This window comes from Argopecten irradians, chromosome 1 (assembly GCF_041381155.1).
Source record: "Argopecten irradians isolate NY chromosome 1, Ai_NY, whole genome shotgun sequence".
Taxonomy (NCBI): Eukaryota; Metazoa; Mollusca; class Bivalvia; order Pectinida; family Pectinidae; genus Argopecten; species Argopecten irradians.
The window spans coordinates 44,883,665-44,896,458 of NC_091134.1; the positions used below are offsets into that span (position 1 = coordinate 44,883,665).

Genomic DNA, 12,794 nt, shown 5'->3' on the forward strand with positions numbered 1-12,794 from the left:
AGATGGCTACTCCCTAGCTGTAGATGGCTACTCCCTAGCTATAGATGGCTACTCCCTAGCTATTGATGGCTACTCCCTAGCAATAGATGGCTACTCCCTAGCTATAGATGGCTACTCCCTAGCTATTGATGGCTACTCCCTAGCTATTGATGGCTACTCCCTAGCTATAGATGGCTACTCCCTAGCTATAGATGGCTACTCCCTAGCTATTGATGGCTACTCCCTAGCTATAGATGGCTACTCCCTAGCTATTGATGGCTACTCCCTAGCTATTGATGGCTACTCCCTAGCTATATGATGGCTACTCTCCCTAGCTATAGATGATGGCTACTCCCTAGCTATAGATGGCTACTCCCTAGCTATAGATGGCTACTCCCTAGCTATAGATGGCTACTCCCTAGCTATTGATGGCTACTCCCTAGCTATAGATGGCTACTCCCTAGCTATAGATGGCTACTCCCTAGCTATAGATGGATACTCCCTAGCTATAGATGGATACTCCCTAGCTATAGATGGCTACTCCCTAGCTATTGATGGCTACTCCCTAGCTATGATGGCTAACCCTAGCTATAGATGGCTACTCCCTAGCTATAGATGGCTACTCCCTAGCTATAGATGGCTACTCCCTAGCTATAGATGGCTACTCCCTAGCTATAGATGGCTACTCCCTAGCTATTAGATGGCTACTCCCTAGCTATAGATGGCTACTCCCTAGCTATAGATGGCTACTCCCTAGCTATAGATGGCTACTCCCTAGCTATAGATGGCTACTCCCTAGCTATAGATGGCTACTCCCTAGCTATTGATGGCTACTCCCTAGCTATAGATGGCTACTCCCTAGCTATAGATGGCTACTCCCTAGCTATAGATGCTACTCCTAGCTATTGATGGCTACTCCCTAGCTATAGATGGCTACTCCCTAGCTATAGATGGCTACTCCCTAGCTATAGATGGCTACTCCCTAGCTATAGATGGCTACTCCCTAGCTATAGATGGCTACTCCCTAGCTATAGATGGCTACTCCCTAGCTATAGATGGCTACTCCCTAGCTATAGATGGCTACTCCCTAGCTATAGATGGCTACTACCCTAGCTATTGATGGCTACTCCCTAGCTATTGATGGTTACTCCCTAGCAATAGATGGCTACTCCCTAGCTATAAATGGCTATTCCCTAGTTATATAGATGACTACTCCCTAGCTATTGATGGCTACTCCCTAGCTATAGATGGCTACTCCCTAGTTATAGATGACTACTCCCTAGCTATTGATGGTTACTCCCTAGCTATAGATGGCTACTCCCTAGCTATAGATGGCTATTCCCTAGCTATAGATGCTACTCCCTAGCTATAGATGGCTACTCCCTAGCTATGATGCTACTCTATAGCTATGATGGCTACTCCCTAGCTATAGATGGCTACTCCCTAGCTATAGATGGTTACTCCCTAGCTATAGATGGCTACTCCCTAGCTATAGATGGCTACTCCCTAGCTATAGATGGTTACTCCCTAGCTATAGATGGTTACTCCCTAGCTATAGATGGATACTCCCTAGCTATAGATGGATACTCCCTAGCTATTGATGACTACTCCCTAGCTATAGATGGTTACTCCCTAGCTATAGATGGCTACTCCCTAGCTATAGATGGCTACTCCCTAGCTATTGATGGTTACTCCCTAGCTATAGATGGCTACTCCCTAGCTATAGATGGCTACTCCCTAGTTATAGATGGTTACTCCCTAGTTATAGATGGTTACTCCCTAGTTATTGATGGTTACTCCCTAGCTATAGATGACTACTCCCTAGCTATAGATGGTTACTCCCTAGCTATAGATGGCTACTCCCTAGCTATAGATGGCTACTCCCTAGTTATAGATGGCTACTCCCTAGCTATAGATGGCTACTCCCTAGCTATAGATGGTTACTCCCTAGCTATAGATGGTTACTCCCTAGTTATAGATGGTTACTCCCTAGCTATAGATGGCTACTCCCTAGCTATTGATGGCTACTCCCTAGCTATAGATGGCTACTCCCTAGCTATAGATGGCTACTCCCTAGTTATTAGATGGTTACTCCCTAGCTATAGATGACTACTCCCTAGCTATAGATGGCTACTCCCTAGCTATAGATGGCTACTCCCTAGCTATAGATGGCTACTCCCTAGCTATAGATGGCTACTCCCTAGCTATAGATGGCTACTCCCTAGCTATAGATGGCTACTCCCTAGTTATAGATGGCTACTCCCTAGCTATAGATGGCTACTCCCTAGTATAGATGGTAACTCCCTAGCTATAGATGGCTACTCCCTAGTTATAGATGGCTACTCCCTAGCTATAGATGGCTACTCCCTAGTTATAGATGGCTACTCCCTAGCTATAGATGGCTACTCCCTAGTTATAGATGGCTACTCCCTAGTATAGATGGCTACTCCCTAGTTATAGATGGTACTCCCTAGCTATAGATGGCTACTCCCTAGTTATAGATGGTTACTCCCTAGCTATAGATGGCTACTCCCTAGTTATAGATGGCTACCCCCTAGCTATAGATGGCTACTCCCTAGTTATAGATGGTTACTCCCTAGCTATAGATGGCTACTCCCTAGTTATAGATGGCTACTCACTAGCTATATATGGCTACTCCCTAGTTATAGATGGCTACTCCCTAGCTATAGATGGCTACTCCCTAGTTATAGATGGCTACTCCCTAGTTATAGATGGCTACCCCCTAGCTATAGATGGCTACTCCCTAGTTATAGATGGCTACTCCCTAGCTATAGATGGCTACTCCCTAGTTATAGATGGCTACCCCCTAGCTATAGATGGCTACTCCCTAGTTATAGATGGCTACTCCCTAGCTATAGATGGCTACTCCCTAGTTATAGATGGCTACTCCCTAGCTATAGATGGCTACTCCCTAGTTATAGATGGCTACTCCCTAGCTATAGATGGCTACTCCCTAGTTATAGATGGTTACTCCCTAGCTATAGATGGCTACTCCCTAGTTATAGATGGCTACTCCCTAGTTATAGATGGCTACCCCCTAGCTATAGATGGCTACTCCCTAGTTATAGATGGCTACTCCCTAGCTATAGATGGCTACTCCCTAGTTATAGATGGCTACTCCCTAGCTATAGATGGCTACTCCCTAGTTATAGATGGCTACCCCCTAGCTATAGATGGCTACTCCCTAGTTATAGATGGTTACTCCCTAGTTATAGATGGCTACTCCCTAGCTATAGATGGCTACTCCCTAGCTATAGATGGCTACCCCCTAGCTATAGATGGCTACCCCCTAGCTATAGATGGCTACTCCCTAGTTATAGATGGCTACTCCCTAGTTATAGATGGCTACTCCCTAGCTATAGATGGCTACTCCCTAGCTATAGATGGCTACCCCCTAGCTATAGATGGCTACTCCCTAGTTATAGATGGCTACTCCCTAGTTATAGATGGTTACTCCCTAGTTATAGATGGTTACTCCCTAGCTATAGATGGCTACTCACTAGCTATAGATGGCCAATATATAGCTACTGATGGATACAACCTAGTTTTTATGGATACTTCCTAGCTACATATGGATACTCCCTAGACCTATGGATGGATACATCCTAGCTATAAAAGGATATATCCGAGCTTCCTTACTACAAAATAAAATCTGTTGGATTAGCTCTCTGCACATGGCTGTCGGTGGAGCTTTTAGAGGAGCCACTCCCTAGCCCGGGAGTGTATGTGTGGTAGACTCCCACACCATCACACTGTGTGCCACCACGTAACAACCAGTTGTGTTCTCTAACTCTACTACAAATACTGAAATAGCCTGTCTACCACCCTAGCCTTGCATCCCCACCCCGGGGGACAGAAGTCACCTCCCAAAGGAGGCTAGTCATTATGCATGGCAGACATAGGAAGGCATTGTTGGTAACTATCAGCAACTAAATGGGGAGTGAGGTCGCAGCATGGACAGTGGATCCACAGGTAGGTTTTATTATAGTCTCCTGGATAATCTAGCTGTCTGTTTTCACCTGTGATAGCTGGGGTGGGGATGGACTGATGCTAATCCCACAAACACCCACTTCCGCCCACTCAGCCAGTCAGGGCAAATGATTATAGTCTAAAGGTAATGAATGATATACGTGTTACCTAGTAACGGGACCCACTGCTTTAGTTTTAATATCCTCATCATCTATTGATCTTGTTAGATGTTACAATATGTATGGGGAAATTTAAAATCAGTAGATAACTGTCATGGACAGAATACAGTAAACACATGTATTATCTAAATTAGGTATCAGTATACTCAGGTATATCTTTATTAGGTGTCAGTATATACAGGTATATCTTTATTAGGTGTCAGTATACACAGGTATATCTTTATTAGGTGTCAATATATACAGGTATATCTTTATTAGGTGTCAGATATACAGGTATATCTTTTTAGGTGTCAGTATATACAGGCATATCTTTATTAGGTGTCAGTATATACAGGTATATCTTTATTAGGTGTAAGTATACACAGGTATATCTTTATTAGGTGTCAATATATACAGGCATATCTTTATTAGGTGTCAGTATATACAGGTATATCTTTATTAGGTGTCAGTATATACAGGTATATCTTTATTAGGTGTCAGTATATACAGGTGTATCTTTATTAGGTGTCAGTATATACAGGTATATCTTTATTAGGTGTCAGTATACACAAGTATATCTTTATTAGGTGTCAGTATACACAAGTATATCTTTATTAGGTGTCAGTATACACAGGCATATCTTTATAAGGTGTCAGTATACACAGGTATATCTTTATTAGGTGTCAGTATACATAGGTATATCTTTATTAGGTGTCAGTATACACAGGTATACCTTTATTAGGTGTCAGTATACACAGGTATACCTTTATTAGGTGTCAGTATACACAGGTATATCTTTATTAGGTGTCAGTATACACAGGTATATCTTTATTAGGTGTCAGTATACACTGGTATATCTTTATTAGGTGTCAGTATACACAGGTATATCTTTATTAGGTGTTAGTATACACAGGTATATCTTTATAAGGTGTCAGTATACACAGGCATATCTTTATAAGGTGTCAGTATACACAGGTATATCTTTATTAGGTGTCAGTATGCACAGGTATACCTTTATTAGGTGTCAGTATACATAGGTATACATATACAAGGTATCAGTATACACAGGTATATCTGTATTAGGTGTCAGTATACACAGGTATATCTTTAGTTGGTATCAGTATACACAGGTATATCTTTATTAGGTGTCAGTATACTCAGGTAAATCTTTATAAGGTACCAGAATACACAGGTATATTTTTATTATGCGTCAGTTTACACAGGTGTTAAGTGGTCTGGTGTCAGTATACACAAGTGTTAAGTAATCAGGTGTCAGAATACACAGATGTAAAGTGGTCATGTGTCCAGTATATACAGGTGTTAATGGTCAGATGTCAATATACACAGGTAATCAGATGTCAATATACACAGGTATTAAGAGGTCATGTGTCCAGTATACACAGGTGCTATGTGGTCAGATGTCAATATCACAGGTGTTAATTGGTCAGATGTCAATACACACAAGTGTTAAGTAACCAGATGTCAATATAAACAAGTGTTAAGTGGTCAGGTGTCAGTATACACAGGTGTTAGGCGGTCAGATGTCAATATACACAGTTGTAAAGGTATTAAGTAGCAGTAGACATAAGTGTAAAAAAGTCTACATGTCACTATAGATGCAAGTGTAAATACAGTGTCTTAAGTCACAGGTGTAAAATGGTCATGAATCAATATTACAAACGTAAAATGATCTAGTCCTAGTGTTATAATTTATCTAGTGATCTGATGACAAAAACTGGCTTTACATTTAGACTTATATATGGTTAAAGATGTTAAGCGAATTGAAACTTGCTGGAAACACACTGATAAATAATTGCTTTGTTAAAGTTGAAACATAGGTCAGAGAAATCTAATATTAACAAATGACACAAAAACAAATCTATAACCCTTAATTATGACGCTCCAGAGTCCCCTGTGGGTCAGTTTATCCCTAAAATAAAAGTTCCAGTAATAAGTGATGTTTAACATATTAATTCAGGTAGAAAAAGATAACATATATGTAATTCTAATTGATACAAAGTTTTTTTCTCAATAGCTTAACTCAAATGGATTTCTTACACAAAAATCGTTCAAAAATAAGAATCCCCTGATATGACCTTAAACCTTAAATAAAAAGGAGTATTACAAATCAGTTTTAGATGATGGAAGCAAATCTAGAAAACCAGAGCGACTATAGGTCTCCTTCATATGAAAAGAGAAATAGTTACACAATTCACATTCTTGATCAATCAATAAAATTTCCTCAAGACATTTTCTATCTTTGGATTATCTCCCTTTGACTGTTGACCATAGCCGGGCCTCAACAAAGTCCCACACAGGAAAACGCCACTCAACCAGCCACATACTTCACTTTATAGCACAGTACACAACAACACTTCTCTACCACAATAGATTATTCTTTATTTGACTTAAAAAGCAGAAATTAATTTCTTACATCCTTTTCCTTAAATTCTCACTCAAAGGCCTTGGAGTTGGACATAATGTTTGGGGGGGGAGTTAATTGGTTTGATAAAGTGATTTTTATGATAATTAACAGCAAGAATTAGCAGCAAAAGAACTTAAGTCAGAGACCCTGGAGACTAACCATTAACCACAGCCAATTTCTGGTAACACCACTTTTTTTTAACCTCAAAATTATGATCAAGCTATACATTTGTAGGTAGACGGTTGCAGCATGTCAGATATACCTGTACTACCCTAATTGACCTAAATGTGCCTCCCCTTCTCCCTCCCTCATGAGTGTCTTCTCCCTATTTTTGAAGCCCCAAATTCAATAACCTTGAGTTCAAATACAGACTGAAAATATGAATACTATACAGTTTCTTTATTTTATTTATTTTACAATTAAAAGATCAGCCCACTCCCAAATGTCCTAGACAATCATCTCATTATGAGTGGTTACTTATTATTGATTAGCTTTAATAATAACTTTAATGAAGCTGATTCCTGAAAATAATCCTACTCAGTTAAGTTTATGTATGAATGTTAATTGCGAAGGTCGAAACTTTTTGAACACCAATTTCATATACCTACAATGAACAATATTTTAACTACATCCTGCACCTCATTAAAAACAATATGTAATATAGATCTACATTAAATTATAATATTTCTTTAAAAACATCTTTAAATCAGGAACCTAACACATAATATTGTTTTATCAGTGACTTCAGTATTTTCAATGTGCATAATAATATAAAATCATTATTATGTAAAGTATTTCAATTTTTACATCACATGTTAAGGCTTTAACCAATTAATATTACCTAAGTAAAGCATATTTTTTATGATTATTATAACATTATTTGAAATATTAATGATAATTAAAAATATACCAGTTTAAACTGATAATAAAAAATATGTTTAATGTCTTTATTCCATACATTGTATATCATTTTTTATGCTAAAGTGTCTTATTATTTATCAGATGTACTGCAAGACTTTTAACAGATGCTTCTGTTTTGAAACAAACACTTAATGATAATTCCGAAGAGAGAGAAAGGGAGATTATATATTGAGAGAATCTGCTAGCTATTATCCAGGAGTCTCCTTGAGTCTTACTGTATAGTTATTACATTACAATACTGCATGTGTGCTATTGGTCCGGACATAACTATACACAAGCCTGGACACTCCTTACAACACTTACATAGCAATTACACAGATGATCACAATTAAACGACCCTAACACCCAATAAACTTCTCATTTTATTTTTATTTTCAAAATATAAATATTACTAATAATTATGGTGGAATTGAAATACTTGGGACAAATGTGTTTAAATAACTGTTAGATGTGGCCGAGTAAATTCAAGGTGTGGATAAAAGTGGCGGGCAAAAACAGGAAAACCACAAAAATCTGGATCTGGCCCATACAACACATAGTGGGACTGTGAGTAAGGCTTTTGTGTCTTCAACAGTTGTTGAACTGGGATACAAAATTATCATTAATTTCTAATTTTCTACACCATCGATCCAAATGGAAACTTAAAAAAAATATCTTATTTGTAAAGGATGAGTACTGGTTGGATGTGTGAGGATTTGGTAGTTTGTCTGTGTGCCTGAAACAGGCCCCTGTGGTGATCTATATACATACCACAGTGTTTGGTACTGAGGCTGTGTGTCATAGGGTACAGTCGCACCCCTATCTCTAGGGTACAGCCAAACCCCTAATCTACGTGGTCGGTGTTGTACCCTTAAGTCTGGAATTACCTACCCCCCTTGGGAACTAACCTGGTCTACCATTGCATGTCAACATAGGTGAGTATACCACGAAATGCCATTGATAAAACGTTTCTTTATGCTACAATTTTCTTACCTTATTCAGATATATGCATAGTAACTTTTGTATACATTATATACATTATTGACAAATCATGTCTTGTAGCTCTCAAAGTATAAACACTGAATTATGCAAAACTTTTAGGCATGATTTTTATGTAATACATTCAATTTCCAAAATAAAAGAAATACAAGTGCAAATATAAGAAAATTCTGGGGCGAATTAGAAACATTTCTATTTCTTTCAATTTCCAAAAAACTTTTTAAAAAAATGTAGATCATTTATTTCTACCCTTAATAAAACAAATGTTAACATTATTAACTAATGCTGATATCATAAACTATGTTGTATAACAAAATATGTAAGCCTATCTGGACAAATATATAATTTATAATAATCATTTATATGAACTGAGATAATTGTTCAATAAATTGAAACTATAATCTTCCAAATTTCTATAATTTAATTAACCTACAAGAATATGATTTCATGTAATCATTTGATAATAAATTAATTATTGATAGGTTATCTAAATATTCCTTCAATTATAACATATTTACAAACTTAATGGTTAAAATATTTCTTATCATGACTCCATAATTTTTAAGATATAATAATACAGTTAATATCTGCATTTGTAATAGAAAAAAAACTCTGAATATGAAAGTGATTAAAATGACGTTCAGTTGTTTAACCTGTAAGCAGAGTAATGTAAGAGATAGGGATCATGTAAATTATGTACATGTATGATTTACAGATATGTTATTTTATGTGTGTTATAGAAATGAAAAACTTGGAAATTATTACATTACAAAAATACTAATAATCAAATGAAGCACACCTATATTTATAAATACCAAATAATAATTACTCAGTGCACATAATAATTACTTGCTAATATTCTGCCTACATTTGTTTTGATAGTTATATAAAGTTTGAAAGGATTTTTTTCCATGCTTTATATTTTGAAATTATTGTATCTGCTATATCTTTAGAAAATAGTAATTTATCTTAGGCAAAAAACATCATTCCATCTCGTTTCCTTTTTTAACATGAATACATACAAATTGTTTGGTACATGAATTATATACATACAGTAATAAGTTGTTATGTTTTGATAGATATATATATTTGTTAAATGTTGTACAATGTATTTTTAAGTTCATTTTGTAAATCACATATATACACTTAAACAAATGTTGTACAATGTATTACAAAGTAAATCACAAATATACAGTTTACCTAAATGTTGTACAATGTATTACAAAATAAATCACAAATATGCATTTTAACTAAATGTTTTAAAATGTAAAATGTGCAATGTATTACAAAGTGATTCAGTTAAATGGGTGTGCAATAAGTTACAAAAGTAAATGACATGCATACAAAATGTTGTACAATGTATTACAAAGTGATTCAGTTAAATGGGTGTGCAATAAGTTACAAAAGTAAATGACATGCATACAAAATGTTGTACAATGTATTACAAAGTGATTCAGTTAAATGGGTGTGCAATAAGTTACAAAAGTAAATGACATGCATACAAAATGTTGTACAATGTATTACAAAGTGATTCAGTTAAATGGGTGTGCAATAAGTTACAAAAGTAAATGACATGCATACAAAATGTTGTACAATGTATTACAAAGTGATTCAGTTAAATGGGTGTGCAATAAGTTACAAAAGTAAATGACATGCATACAAAATGTTGTACAATGTATTACAAAGTGATTCAGTTAAATGGGTGTGCAATAAGTTACAAAATAATGACATGCAACAAAATGTTGTACAATGTATTACAAAGTATTCAGTTAAATGGGTGTGCAATAAGTTACAAAAGTAAATGAACATGCATACAAAATGTTGTACAATGTATTACAAAGTGATTCAGTTAAATGGGTGTGCAATAAGTTACAAAAGTAAATGACATGCATACAAAATGTTGTACAATGTATTACAAAGTGATTCAGTTAAATGGGTGTGCAATAAGTTACAAAAGTAAATGACATGCATACAAAATGTTGTACAATGTATTACAAAGTAATTCAGTTAAATGGGTGTGCAATAAGTTACAAAAGTAAATGACATGCATACAAAATGTTGTACAATGTATTACAAAGTGATTCAGTTAAATGGGTGTGCAATAAGTTACAAAAGTAAATGACATGCATACAAAATGTTGTACAATGTATTACAAAGTAAATCATAAATATCCATTTTAATCAAATGTTGTACAATCTCAAATATATACTGAGATTGTTTTAACTCTTGTTTGAAGTTTTAATTCTATCTTTATGCCATTAAAAGGGGGTTTATTTATGCAAATAGCAAGCACCTACAAATTCAAAATATAAAGACAATATTTTTTTTTAATTATTTAAAAACTGGTAACTGATGGTCAAAATTGATATCATCGTTGATATAATAATCATAAGTAAAAATCACAAAATATTGATATACTAAGTAGTTGAACTTCCTTCCTTTTTAACACTTTAAACCATGAAGTTGGTCCAGACAAGATAAAACAACCATGCAGTTAGGCTTGGATTGAACGAAGGCTAACCACATCCTGTAGACTTTATGATAATAAGATTCTATGGTAATTAATTGACTGTTTATTTCTGTAGTTTTTTCTGTCTTGAATTGCATTAAATGGCAGCATAGTATTGAATGGACAAATAAACAAACATTTAATGTAAATGTCAGAAATTTCATGTCAGGTGCAAAACTGCATATTGGCTTGAATATGAATTGGAATAACTGACCAGATATCTGGGCCCCAGAAAAAAAACATAAACAAAACTGTCAATTCAGCATTTTCTACGCATGAATCAGAAACGGAAAAACCACAAAAAGAAGCATACCAATGATATCATGTGACCAAAGTGGTTGACAGTAATAGCAGCATATGACTTAGCATGAGTGCCAAAGAAGCAAGCAATGGTCGGCTTCACAGATAAGCACCCAAATTCCTTATCACTATAAACTATTGGTAGAATGATACCAAACATAAATCTTGATATCCGTTTATTTTGCATTAAACAGAAGACTTTGAATCTGAAGGATGACAATGATCTCAGGTTGTCTGACAATCACATGACAATACACTTAGAACTACATCAGAATCTATAACAATAACATTTTTGGTTCTTGTTGAGTATCAAGCAGTAAGGGACAGAGGAAACAAATAGTTCTTCTCCGCTGCTATTCTTTATTACAGTAAGGTAGTTTAATGTATTAGGCAAAAGTTGGCACTTTGAGGAGACAATGATGAAAATCTAAAATGTGTCACAGCTACTGTTCACATTCATCACGATTGAGATATATCACTACTAATCCCTGTATAGGTATTAAGCCCATATACTGACCACAGAACCACCCCCTCACTTTATCTAATCCATAACACATGCATGCAAGATCTAGGTTAGTAGAAGGGATGGACCAAGGTCAGCTCTAGATCTCCATCACCAACAAGCTGTCAACACTGTATACCCTTATCCAACTCCAAGCCATTCAGCACTCAAATCCACCCCACCCAACACATTTCTCTACTGGAACCTAACAACATAATTTCCAACCCAATGTACTTCATCGTCATATAACATCCTTCCACACACACATCCTCCAGCCCACACACACTTCCCCCACCCCACACATACTTTCCCCACCCCACATACACTTCCCCACTCCACACACACTTCCCCACTCCACATACACTTCCCCACTCCACACACACTTCCCCACTCCACACACACTTCCCCCACCCCACATACACTTCCCCACTCTACAAACACTTCCCCACCCCACACACACACTTCCCCACCCCACACACACTTCCTCGTACCCACTCAACCCTACAAACCTTCTCCTTGCTAATTTCTTAGAAGCTTGTCTTGACAGCATTTGATTAATTTGAGCCTATAAGCATTTGATAAATTTGAGCCTATGCCTATAGGCAGTGTGTTCCACACTCATTCTCTTTTATATTTAAGTTTAAGAACTGTGGGAAAGGCTGTGGGTTCTGTTCCCTGGCGGAAACACATCTTAGTCTATAAAAGTGTTCACTTCTGCTCCAGTGTAATGTGACTGGGTGGGGTGTGCTGTTCAGTGTCTTTGACAGATGGTTCAGTGAGATAACACTTTAAAATGGAGAAAAGTTCTACTATTATAAGGAGATATAAAACAAATATACTGCAGCCTTCCAAAACATAGACACATTCACATCTGCAACAATTGAGGTCATCTTTAAGTGACTTTAGCTGTTAATAGGATGGTAAAAGCATAATCAACATACTGAATAACCAACTGTTTCATGACTCTTCTAAATGAAATCTATCAAGGGGATTGAGATGTTCAGAACCTGTCTTAAGAGGCAACAATGTGGT

The 12,794-nt window shown here is 36.4% G+C and overlaps 2 protein-coding genes across 3 annotated transcripts in view; one reads left to right on the forward strand and one right to left on the reverse strand.

Moving 5' to 3' along the window:
- The window catches only part of LOC138329601 (transcription initiation protein SPT3 homolog), a 54,489-nt gene that overhangs the window by 15,700 nt on the left and 25,995 nt on the right, over positions 1–12,794 (reverse strand). The window lies entirely within an intron of this gene.
- Positions 8,044–12,794, forward strand: part of LOC138329581 (runt-related transcription factor 1-like) — a 48,901-nt gene continuing 44,150 nt past the window's right edge. The window contains exon 1 of the mRNA XM_069276683.1: positions 8,044–8,387. The gene's annotated coding sequence lies outside the window, so the exon portion shown is untranslated. The remainder of the gene's footprint in view (positions 8,388–12,794) is intronic.